A 12,159-nucleotide genomic window follows, 5' to 3' on the forward strand; every position below is an offset into this window, starting at 1 on the left:
TGCTCTCTGACTTTTTCACCTGTTTCTTCCCTCTGGAATGTTCTCTAACTCTTTCCAACTTTTGTCATCCTTCTCATCTCCTCCTTTATATAATTTTCCTTCTTCTTCTTAATATTAATGGTCCCTGATGGTAACTTTCACACAAAGACTGGGAATTCCTTAAGTGCAGGGACCTTGTATCAATTATCTCTGTAATCCCTGAAGTGTATTGAAGGTGCTTTGCACATTAAGGCCACTCGATAACTGCTTGATGAGTACAAGAAGGGCCCATTCCCTCCAGACCTATAAATAAAGAAAGAATATACTATATAAAAGTTCATTAAGGTTAAATGGCAGCAGCTAGCATAAAACATATTTTAAGGTAGGAAATATTTTGGGGTCCCCTCTATATAAAAGCATGCATATGACCTTGTTCCTTTTCCTTGTAAGGTCAAACATCAAAGAAAGATTGCTCTGTCTCTTCAGGGATAATAATGAACAGATTATCACCTAAAATATTTATCACTGTCCATCAGGAGGACCTTGTAAGGTCCAGAGTCCAGAGGAGATGTTCCAAGGTCCTACACCAAGATTTTAAGATTATACTTGAAATCTCTGTAGAGCCATAGACTGAGTGATGTGAGGAAGTTTCTAGAATCCTGGTTCTAGTAACCTAAGACGGTTGACAGTTAACTAGGAACTGGGTAGTTTAGTTGAATGTTCAGTGATGCCACTGTTTGAAAGCCAGGGATATCTCTCTTCTCCTGTGATTCTCTAATAATTAAAGAATTGTGTTTCCTAGTAAGTGGGCTTTTTTCTGCAGTGACACCTCACAGCATCTGGCACATATGAGTGTCTAAGTAAAGCTCCGCAGGTGAAACCATGAATGATATTTTGTTCTTGAGGTTTTCTTGATTTCTGACCAATTAAAAAAAAGACTTTAAGTAAGTTTGTGCATTGCATGAGGATTCTTGGAAAAAAATATATTGGTGTGTTAGTAGTGAAATATTCAGTTATTTGTGATGACCGTTCTGTATCATTTTCTGTGGTTCCCATCCCATTCCCCTCTTTAGTTTTGCTTTTTCACTGCTAGGATTTCTTTCTCCATTTTTTTTTTCCTCCTGAGCAAGTGGAAGAACCTTAACTTTGGAATTATTTCAGACCTCAGACTTCAGCTGATGATCCCCCAAATGAATCATCTTTCCCTTACTACGTGATGAATATGAGTGTTTACAAAAGTAGGGGTTGGGGTAGGGAATGAAAAAACAAAAAGCCCTGCATGTACTAATGCAGCCTGTACATATTTATTCAGGTGGGAGGCAGGGGCAGTGTGAGAGGTTATTCTACACTAAGTACCTAAATGTAGAGCTCTTTGTCCTCAAAGAACAGCATTATTTCCCTAAGCCGTGGAAGCAAACAAAAATCATTATGGTGTAATGCAAAGTACCTGCATTTTAAATCCCAGCTGACACTTAAGTCTGTGTGACTTTTGTAAACTTACTTGTAAGAACTCTTTGCTTTTCTAATTTATCAAATGAGAACGACAATACAGGCCTCCTTGCAGTACTGTCAGAGAGGTCAGCAGGAATCATGAATGCAAAGCAAATACTCAGGTCAGTAATTTCAATCATTATTGTCATCAATGACCCTGGAGGGGAGGGGGCTTATACCCTGGCACAGTAATTCTGAGGACAATCCTGACTGACTTCACATAGAACCCAAGATTATCAGTGCATCTTCTCTCTGAATTCTTCTTTCTTTATTTTCTATTGGAAGACTCTTTCTGCTCCAGTTTTCTTCTACCTGCCCACATTTCCATGTAAGCCTGCAGAGTTAATATAAAAATTTAAATTCTTGGTGCTCTTTTCCTTTTACAGGGACTCTATAATGGAGGTGATTTTTGGTTGGTGTTACACAAGATGCCTTTTACTTATTCGAAGGAGGAAAAGATAGGCTTCCTTGAGGATGTCTCCAGTGTCAGGACCCTCTCAACAGAGCCAGTACAATCAGTGAGCCAGGGCTGATGTAGCAGGTGCTGAGCAAGATGTCAGGGCCCCAGGTCATCTCTTTGTGCTGGAGAAATTTTTCCAGCCTGAGATTCTTTGCTGTGAATCTGAAATACCGATTTCCTCTCCTTCAGCTTACACTGATATTGGCTTTTCAATCTGATGCTGAACTTTGCTCATTTTAGGGCTCATCCATTTCACAGAGAGTATTTTCCAAAGCAAATGCCCAGGCCCAATTCCCAGATTCTGATTCAGCATCAGAGATTTGGTGAATCAGTTCATGAACCCTTATGATAATTATTTTATTCTTTCAGTAAGCATGTGCTGTACATATTCTAGGTGCCAGGCTCCCCTACTGGAAATGCAGTTGTGAAAAAAGGAAGAAAAGTTGCTGCTCTTACAGGGTTTACATCTGTTAGAGGGAGAAAGACAATATGTAGAACTACTGAATAAAGTACACAGCATATAGAAGTAGTTAGTGCAATACAGGAAAATAAAATAGAGAAAAGGGCTGGCAGATATATCACATGACCTTTTTCCAATAACTTATTCATTATCCTAAGTCTATTTTTTTTTCTGGTCACATTACCTGGTTCTTACCCCAGTTAATTCCCTTGCTGAACAGTTTAGCTGCATGATTTCTTTTTTTTTTTAAGATGTTTTGTTTTTTTAGTTATAGGTGCACACGATATCTTTATTTTTATGTGGTGCTGAGGTTTGAACCCAGTGCCTCATGCATGCTAGGCAAGTGCTCTACCACTGAACCACAACCCCAGCCCCTAGCTGCATGATTTCTGACCTGGGACAGGATCCTCAATCCAGTTTTGTTAGTTTGGGAAGAAGGACTTGAGCCCCTCACAAGACCTCCCATAGACCACTTCCCTACATGACTTGTTCCAATTTATCATTCAACAGAGAGAAAACTTTCTGGGGAGGGTGGGGAGAGAAAGAAATCAAAATAAAAAGTTTTAAAAGGTAGTAGCAGAGAGGACTGTGGAAACTAAGTTTCTTTCTGAAGTCTGGCTCTGGTCTGATAGATGAGGCTGGGAGCCAGAGGAGTATTTGAATGTTAGATGAGATGGTCTCATGTCACATGAAAAATGTCTTCATCCTCTGGCATCATCTCTTTGTCTAGAAGCAATGAGAAGTACTTGCATCAGTTATGGGTAAAGATTTATACTTGCTTTCATGTTGCCTTAGAAATAGATTAATTGCTTAGCTCTGAGGCTTTCAGTCAGCAAGAATTACATAGAAGGGAATTCGAAGTCCTGATGAAGGCGAGTCAGGGAGTTCCTTGGAATAACCCCACTGCCAATCAATAGAATGGGATTAGGCCATCCAGTGTGAGGGCTGGTGAGGACACCAGCAAATTCCTTTCCTCTGAGTCAGGTACTTCTTGTTAGTTAAAACTAACCCCAGTTTCCTGTGGGGAGCAGGCACTCTGCTGCCTCACTCCTCTTTGGGCCCCTCTGCAACTGAGGTTCTTCCTTATGCTTTACAAAGCAGTTTGATAAACACCTATCTTGTAGGCATGTGTTTCTCTGCCTTGTAACTATGATTTCTCCCTTCATCACAGGGGGCTGGATTACTGGCAGCCAGGTATCTCTTTACCATCTTTTTAGTCAGTGTCATTAAAATTTATTATTTATAGGTGATAAAGTTGTTTTGTTTTAAAATAAATAGTGAGTAGAAGATACTTCAGGTATTCTTGAAACTTACTGGGCTGAAGACTCATTTTGATGATGAAGTGGGTATTCCTAAGTGATCCCTTGACATAGACATAGAGTTGATCTGAATCCACCAAAGAAATCAGCTACCAGCCTTTAGTAGATCAAGGCAAAAATGTAAGAAAGCCAGGCAGCAAACCAACATACCTGTGGCCTCTGTTCTTATCTTCCTGCTTAATTTTCATGGAAAATTTATATATATATATATATATATATATATATATATATATGTAAATAAATTTATACACACACACACACACACACACACACACACACACACATCCCTCAGGGGAAATTGGGAGGGTTAAGTAGAACTTCTGGAATCTTATAATGGAAGAGAGAAAATAGAGGTAAAAAGAAACTCCTTTAGATAACACTTCTCCCACATCCTCACAAGCATTTGGATTCAGTATTCATTAAATACAGAAAGCAACCAAAGTCCAGAGAGTTCTTCCCGGCTGCTTTATTGCCAATAACTTACATCAGTGTTTTTTGTCCACTGGTTTCACAAATTATAATGCTGTCACTTTTTTAATATAAATGTGATGATTTTTGGTAACCTCAGCAGCCCCTCTCCTTTTTCCCCAATATTGACAATGGATTTTCACCAATCCATCCATTTTTACACATCTGGTCCTCATTTGGCTAAAAACATATTGTGAGATGTGGGCTAGGGCAGAGATGGAGGTCAGGACTTTTTCTTGGCTGACCTAAGAGAGAGCCCTGACTGTGCATGCAGGAAAAGGTTGCCAGGCAATTGCTAAAGGGCAGGGAGCATAGGGCAGCTGTCTCTAGGAACATGCCAGCCCTCATGCTATACACCACAGTCATTGATGCTTGTCTGCTTGAGTCTCTAATCCATAAGATAAAAGCCAGTCTGTTGGAAACCTTCCATGAGACTATTGCTAACTGGGCTCTCCTAACCTGCATAGAAGCCAAGAGACTTTCAATGGGCTAGTTCAAGCCCAAATCCAACAATTGTCCAGCATTACTTTACCAACTATCAGGGATGACCTAATGGAACAGTTAATGGAAGCAGACCAGGATGTGAATCTTAGTTTGCTCTCTGTATGATTTTGAACAAGTTCTTAACTAGTCTACTCCTCAGTTATCCCACTTTGAAAATGAGTGTCTACTGGATAGGGCTATTGTTAGTGCACTACCCTCTGCACAACTCCAGGGGGTGCTGTTTGCAAAGACCAAAATGGAAATAGAAACACTAAAAGTTGTATGACACAAAAGTGCTTGTTATTAGAAATATTAGATGTAACTGATACATGTAAAGAATTTAACACGATGTCATAACAGTTTTAAGAAAGGAATTCAATATTAGTCTCTCAAGAAATTGTGATTTGTTATACTTTTTTGAACCTTGATTCTAAGAAGGAAAATGTTTTGAGGAAAGAACACAGTCTGCAAAGGCCTAGAAGTAAGAAAGTGCCTTATGTAGGGAATTAAAAGAATTTCTGCATTCAGGAGCACAGAGGTTAGATCATACAGGGTCTTGAGCAGACTATTGAGGGGTTTTACCACAGGACATGAGGCAAAATATAGCCACAGTGTAAGATCTGTTTCTTAGCAAGTTCAATTTGGCTGAAATGTGAAAAATAGAATGATGAATTTGGCAGTGATTTGAAGGAGTGGTTAATTATATCAGGCTTGGAGACAGACACAGGTTTGAATCTTTCTTCAGTGTTTACTCTCTCTGTTCAGTACTGTTATTTATTACAAATATTTAACCTTTCTGATCCTTATCAGTCTCCAAGACATTTTAAGTTTCCAGTCTACTAAAAGGATAACTACAAATGTTTCTTCTCCATTTTAAATGCTAGCTGTCTGCTCTTTCATTTTTGAATACTTGCCAGGCATTGTATCATTTAGAAATCAGATCTTAATATAGTAGGCAGGAGCTGGTCTCCTTATTTCCTCTCATCCCCTACAATCTCTCTACTAAACCAGGAGAGAGCCTGTTCTAAAAGGAAAACTAGATATGACTCTCTGGTCAGAACCCTCAGGGATTCCTGTCTCTCTCCTCGTCAAAGCCAATACCTTACAGTGGCCTCAGTGACCCCGTGATCCCTTCCCTTTGCATTCCCACTCCTGCATGGCCCTTCCTCCACACTGGTTTCTCTGCACCATTACCATCAGGACCTTTGTACTTTGTCATAATACTCTTCCTGCAATACCCACAAGGTTTGATCATTTGCTTCCTTCAGGACTTTGCTCAAATGTTTTCTTATCAGAGACGCCTTCCTTAACTGTAAAATCATGCTAATTTATGTGTGCATGAATACACACACACACACACACACACACACACACACAAACACACACTGTCCTTCTTAGGTTGATTCTGCCCTTCCCCCATTGTACCACTTTTTACCACCTGACATTTTATTTATGCCTTAGAAGACAAGAGACTTTTGTTTTATTCACTGGTGAATTCTTAGGTATAGAAGAGAGCTTAAGGAGTCATTCTAAAATTCATATTAAGCACATATAAATAACTGTGGAAAAAAATTGATGCATAAGGAACTTGGAACTAGATCTCCTATTTTTCTTGAAGACAAATTGAATGTTACCTTGTTTTAAGCAGGGATCCCACAAACCACCCAATCCCTGCAAGGCTAAACAAACAGACACACGTTGACCATGAACTCTTGCAATGCTTTTGTAAATGTGTTTCTTTCATTTGTTAGCCTTTTACCCTCTCCTGGACTTCTTCAATATGGGAGAAATATGAAAGAAGCCTATCTCCCAATAGAGATGACCTAAAGAGGGCTTGAGGCCATGGTGGGATCTCCAAGGGTCTTCCAGAATGTGCTGGCCACAGGGATACTCCTGGGACCTGGGAGTAGTTTTCAGTGCAAGCCATCAGCAGCAAACATAGGCAAACGTGGGTGGCTCTCAGCCAGCGTGGAGCTGAGAGCCTCTCACCCAGCTCCTCTTTTAATGTTTTCTAGGCCACAGGGCTATGTTCTGACTCAGGACTGCTTTCCTATCTGTGTGCTATGGATGTCATCACTGGCCTCCTTTGAAGCCTTCCAGATCTTCCTGTATTTCAGTATCCATTCTCTACCCCTTTTACCCCAGTCCTGATGCTCCAGGTCCTAGAAGCAGAGGTGATGTGAGGTCAGAACAGAGTTTTGCATGATCTGGTGGTTGAATTTAGGGCTGTGGTCGCTCTGTCCACTACTTTGCTTGCCATTCTCTGTGCTCCTCCATGACTCTGTTGCCATATCTCTAATTACCTACAGCCCTTCATCATATATACTTTGTGGTTACTCTTGCTATGCCAAATAATCTAATTTAGATGGAATCATTGCTCCTGCATATTTTAGTCACTTGAGCCCACTATAGAACCAATGTGTGTTTTGGAATGACCATGGAAAGTATGACATTGACACTGAGAAGGAACATTTTATGGCTGGTAATGCTGATTTCACAGCCTGCCAGGGTCTTACACACAACCAGGCCTGGACCTGGTTATCTCTTCTCTCTGTTGGGGACAGCCTGTAGATTGTAAAGCAGGCTATGTATACAAATATGAAGGGCTATTCTCAAAGTACTAGATGCCCAGTTGCTAATATATCAGGAGACCCTGGTTGCTGAAAATTAGGAGGAAATGTGCTCTCATCAAAACATGCTTTTAAAACCTGTACTTAATGTGTGGAAATATTGCATTACAGTGGAATTTTTTTTTCCTCTTGAGAATAAATACCATTGAACTTTGATTGCAGGCAAACCTAGAGATTTCTCTGTTTCCAAGTCAGTTTAGAGCAGTAGGGTGTGATTTCTTGAAATACAGTGTAAGGTGTACTTCCAAATTTAAGATCATCACCACGCCTTGTTTTGGTAGTTGTTTTTCCGAGTCTGAATTTCAATGCACGGATATTAATAAAGTGATTTTCTCCATGAAAAATGTCCTTGAAGATAATGAACTAACCAAAATTTAAAAGAAAAAATCTGCTTTAGCAACAAGGAGGCAATTGTTTAATGCTTCAAAAGTTTTGTTTATCTTTCTTGTTGCCCATTAGTATGCATAAATGTGTGCTTAATTAGGCCAGGCTTAAAATTGAACTTTTCATTTCCAGGAAGTCAGTTGTGAGTCTTGCTCAGTGCATGGAATTACATGTAGAAAATTCACAAACAGAGAGATCAAATTGTAAATTTCACAAAGGATTGCTTAATCACTGACGGAGTCAGGTTAGTGATGATTCACCAGAAATGTTGTGATGGTCAAACATACACAAATTTTTGTTAAAGGTATTAATCATGCTTTGGATTTGGATCTAATAATGTGATTTTTTTTCTACCCTCCCTGCCCCCATCTTCTTTTTACCAACAGGTCAGAACAGTTGGACGTCTCCTTGTACAACATGCCTCAGTTAAGCCTCTCACCCATGTTTTCAATGGGATTTCATCTGTTAGCTCTGATGTCTTTCTTATTTTCCCACATGGACCATATAACTGCTGAGACTGAAATGGAAGGAGGAGGAAACAATACCACTGAATGTACGGGCTCATATTTTTGCAAGAAAGGGGTGATTTTGCCTATTTGGGAGCCCCAAGACCCTTCCTTCAGAGACAAGATTGCTAGAGCTACTGTGTACTTCGTGGCCATGGTCTACATGTTTCTGGGAGTCTCTATCATTGCCTACCGGTTCATGTCCTCTATTGAAGTCATCGCTTCCCAAGAAAAAGAAATAACCATAAAGAAACCCAATGGAGAGACCACCAAGACAACTGTGAGGATCTGAAATGAGACTGTATCCAACTTGACCTTGATGGCCCTGGGATCTTCTGCTCCTGAGATTCTGCTTTCAGTTATTGAAGTGTGTGTCCATAACTTCACTGCGGGAGACCTGGGGCCCAGCACCATTGTGGGAAGTGCTGCCTTCAACATGTTCATCATCATTGCACTTTGTGTTTATGTGGTCCCTGATGGAGAGACGAGGAAGATTAAGCATCTGCGCATGTTCTTCGTGACGGCAGCCTGGAGCATCTTCGCCTATACCTGGCTGTACATTATTCTGTCTGTCGTCTCTCCTGGTGTTGTGGAGGTCTGGGAAGGTTTGCTTACTTTCTTCTTCTTTCCCATCTGTGTGGTGTTCTCCTGGGTAGCAGATAGGAGGCTGCTGTTTTACAAGTATGTCTACAAGCGGCATCGGGCTGGCAAGCAGAGGGGAATGATCATTGAACACGAGGTGGACAGGCCATCTTCCAAAACGGAAATCGAAATGGATGGGAAAGTAGTCAACTCTCACGTTGACAATTTCTTAGATGGAGCTTTGGTTCTGGAGGTTGATGAGAGGGACCAAGATGATGAAGAGGCTAGGCGAGAAATGGCGAGGATTCTGAAGGAACTGAAGCAGAAACATCCAGAGAAAGAAATAGAGCAGTTAATAGAATTAGCCAACTACCAAGTCCTAAGTCAGCAGCAAAAAAGTCGAGCATTTTACCGCATCCAAGCTACTCGCCTGATGACCGGAGCTGGCAACATTTTAAAGAGGCATGCAGCTGACCAAGAAAGGAAGGCTGTCAGCATGCATGAGGTCAACACGGAAGTGGCCGAAAAGGACCCGGTGAGGAAGGTCTTCTTCGAGCAAGGGACATATCAGTGTCTGGAGAACTGTGGTACTGTGGCCCTGACCATTATCCGCAGAGATGGGGATTTGACCAACACTGTGTTCATTAACTTCAGAACAGAGGATGGCATGGATAATGCTGGGTCTGATTATGAATTCACTGAAGGAACTGTGGTCTTCAAACCTGGCGAGACCCAGAAGGAAATCAGAGTTGGCATCATCGATGATGACATCTTTGAGGAGGATGAAAATTTCCTTGTGTACCTCAGCAATGTCAAAGTATCCTCTGAAGCTTCAGAAGATGGCATCCTGGAAGCCAATCATGTCTCCACTCTTGCTTGTCTCGGATCACCCTCCACGGCCACTGTAACCATTTTTGATGATGACCACGCAGGCATCTTTACTTTTGAGGAACCTGTGACTCATGTGAGTGAGAGCATTGGCATCATGGAGGTGAAGGTATTGAGAACATCTGGAGCTTGAGGAAATGTTATCATTCCCTATAAAACCATCGAAGGGACTGCCAGAGGTGGAGGGGAGGACTTTGAGGACACTTGTGGAGAGCTGGAATTCCAGAACGATGAAATTGTGTAAGTTCTTTTTATATGTTTATGTGTATGGTTGAGTGAGTGCATAACTGCAAGAGTGTGTGCATATTTTTAAACCAAATGGCATAAAAGGAACGGAATAGTTATTATGGAAGACACCTTTCAAAGTATCAGTTCTTGTTTGGGTGACACCTATCAATTGGTACTAGACACAGATCTTAATTTGACATTGAGATCTTTTTTTTCTTTTGTCTTTTTTACATATTCAAGTACACTGTAGGCCATGATAAAATGAAGCCTGTGACGTAAGTTAGCAGATCATTTAAGATGGGTTGAAAATTCTGTATTCTATTTTGGATCACACAGTATATATACAGAAAAGGAATATTTAACACATCACAAAAGGTTCCTATCTTCATTGCTGAGTACAAATTGGGAAAGCCCAAAAAAGAAACACCTCTAAAAAGAATTTCGTGGCTACTAGGACTGAGTGGAAATATTTCTGTGGTTTTCATCTGACATTGTGGTTTTATGACAATATAATGTTTCTGCTTGTATGCTAGTGTTTAATTATGACTTAATGACCAACCCTGCTTCTTCAGTGTTATGCTATCAGGAGAAGAGGATATATCTATTATTTATTTCCAGTATGGTTTTACTTTGTATGATTACATAAACCCTTTTACCCTGCTCATATAGTGATGAGGAGAGAAATACGACTCTGTCCAAGCATCCTAGTTGATGGGGAACAGGTCAGAGAAAGAAGTAGGGAGCAATTTACTCTCCCTATTGGCACTTTACAGTTGTAATACTGAGTGTTATGAAGTGATTCTTCCACTGAGAGCTGCCATTGAGAGAGACATTCCTCCTTCCTTGCCTTAGAGAGGGCTTTGCACTTAATTCACTAGAAGAAGCCAGGGAATTTGACTCAAGGACCAGTGTCCAAGAATGAGGGAGGGAACGAGGTAAAGAGAAAAGGAATAAGATAAATGAAGGAAGGAGGGATGAAGAAGAACTAGAAACTGTGTTATCACTGTATTATCTACAGTGTAACAAAGGATATTATGGTGAATGATTGTTTTTGAAGCATTTACAACTTAGGAATTTCAAGAAAGAGAAATATATATATTAACTATAATTAGTTTTTAAAAATGGTTCTAGTGGTATATAATATGTTCGAATGGCAAGATACATGCTCTCCAAGTATGAAATTTCTCCTCTTGAATATGTAGGGGAAAAAAAAGATGGGGGGATGATCAGAGGGAACAGGTTTTCTTGAAAAAGCTTTCCAGGGTCCTTACATCTCTTTGCCATTATGTTAAATGGATGTGAAGTTACTTAGTACAGTATCACAATGAAGTTCAGCAAAGCAGAGATTATAATATCCATCTTCTGATGTGTGTAGGTGGGCAACAGTGTTTGATGAATATCTACTTTATGTTGGTTCTTATGTTGATAATGTTCCACTTACTGTGATGGGTTTCACTGGGACACTTATGTTCCTGAAAGACAGGATATAGTAGCAAATTAGTGACCTGAATATGCAAGAAAAAAAGGTTATTGAATGTCATTTTTCCCAGGTTAGTGCACTTAACCCTTATTCCTTTGCTAGGAATTATTTTGCATTATATTTTCTGATCATTTCAATTATTGAGCCTTCCCGTAGTAGAGAGCACTTGGAATCTATGTGAAAGTGTAATGTACTCACAAGAGTAGCCCTTAAATATAACTAAAGTGGTGCTTTGTTTTCCTCATTTGTTTGACTTAGGATGTTTTCTCATGAAAATTTTATGTTGCTTTCTCACAAGAATAATGGCTCTCTACTTATTTAGTTGAGAGTCAAGCTTTCCCTATCTACTTTGCTATCCAAGATTTGTATCAAACCATAAATAAATAATCTTATTTTAGGTGGCATATGTAGAAGAAGAAGGTTTTATAAAAAGATTGACAGTGATTCAATGGAATAATTTATTTTGCCAACTCCCATTAAAAACACTCACCCTATTGAATTAAATTGATTAAAGAAGGAATATTGCCAAACTCCATCTTTTTTTTAAGAGAATCTTTTTTTTATTGGTTGTTCAAAACCTTACAAAGCTCTTGACATATCATATTTCAAACATTAGTTTCAAGTGAGTTATGAACTCCCATTTTTACTCCAAATACAGATTGCAGAATCACATCGGTTACACATTCACCTTTTTACATAATGCCATACTAGTAACTGTTGTATTCTGCTACCTTTCCTATCCTCTACTATCCCCCTCCCCCACCCCATCTTCTCTTTCTATCCCATCTACTGTAATTCATT

General features: G+C 39.8%; 1 pseudogene; it reads left to right on the forward strand.

Moving 5' to 3' along the window:
* Nucleotides 1-8,091: 8,091 nt before the first annotated feature.
* LOC144252111 (sodium/calcium exchanger 1 pseudogene) lies at nucleotides 8,092-9,894 on the forward strand (annotated as a pseudogene).
* The last annotated feature ends 2,265 nt before the right edge of the window (nucleotides 9,895-12,159 follow it).

This window comes from Urocitellus parryii, unplaced genomic scaffold, assembly GCF_045843805.1.
Source record: "Urocitellus parryii isolate mUroPar1 unplaced genomic scaffold, mUroPar1.hap1 Scaffold_37, whole genome shotgun sequence".
In the NCBI taxonomy this organism is placed as follows: Eukaryota; Metazoa; Chordata; class Mammalia; order Rodentia; family Sciuridae; genus Urocitellus; species Urocitellus parryii.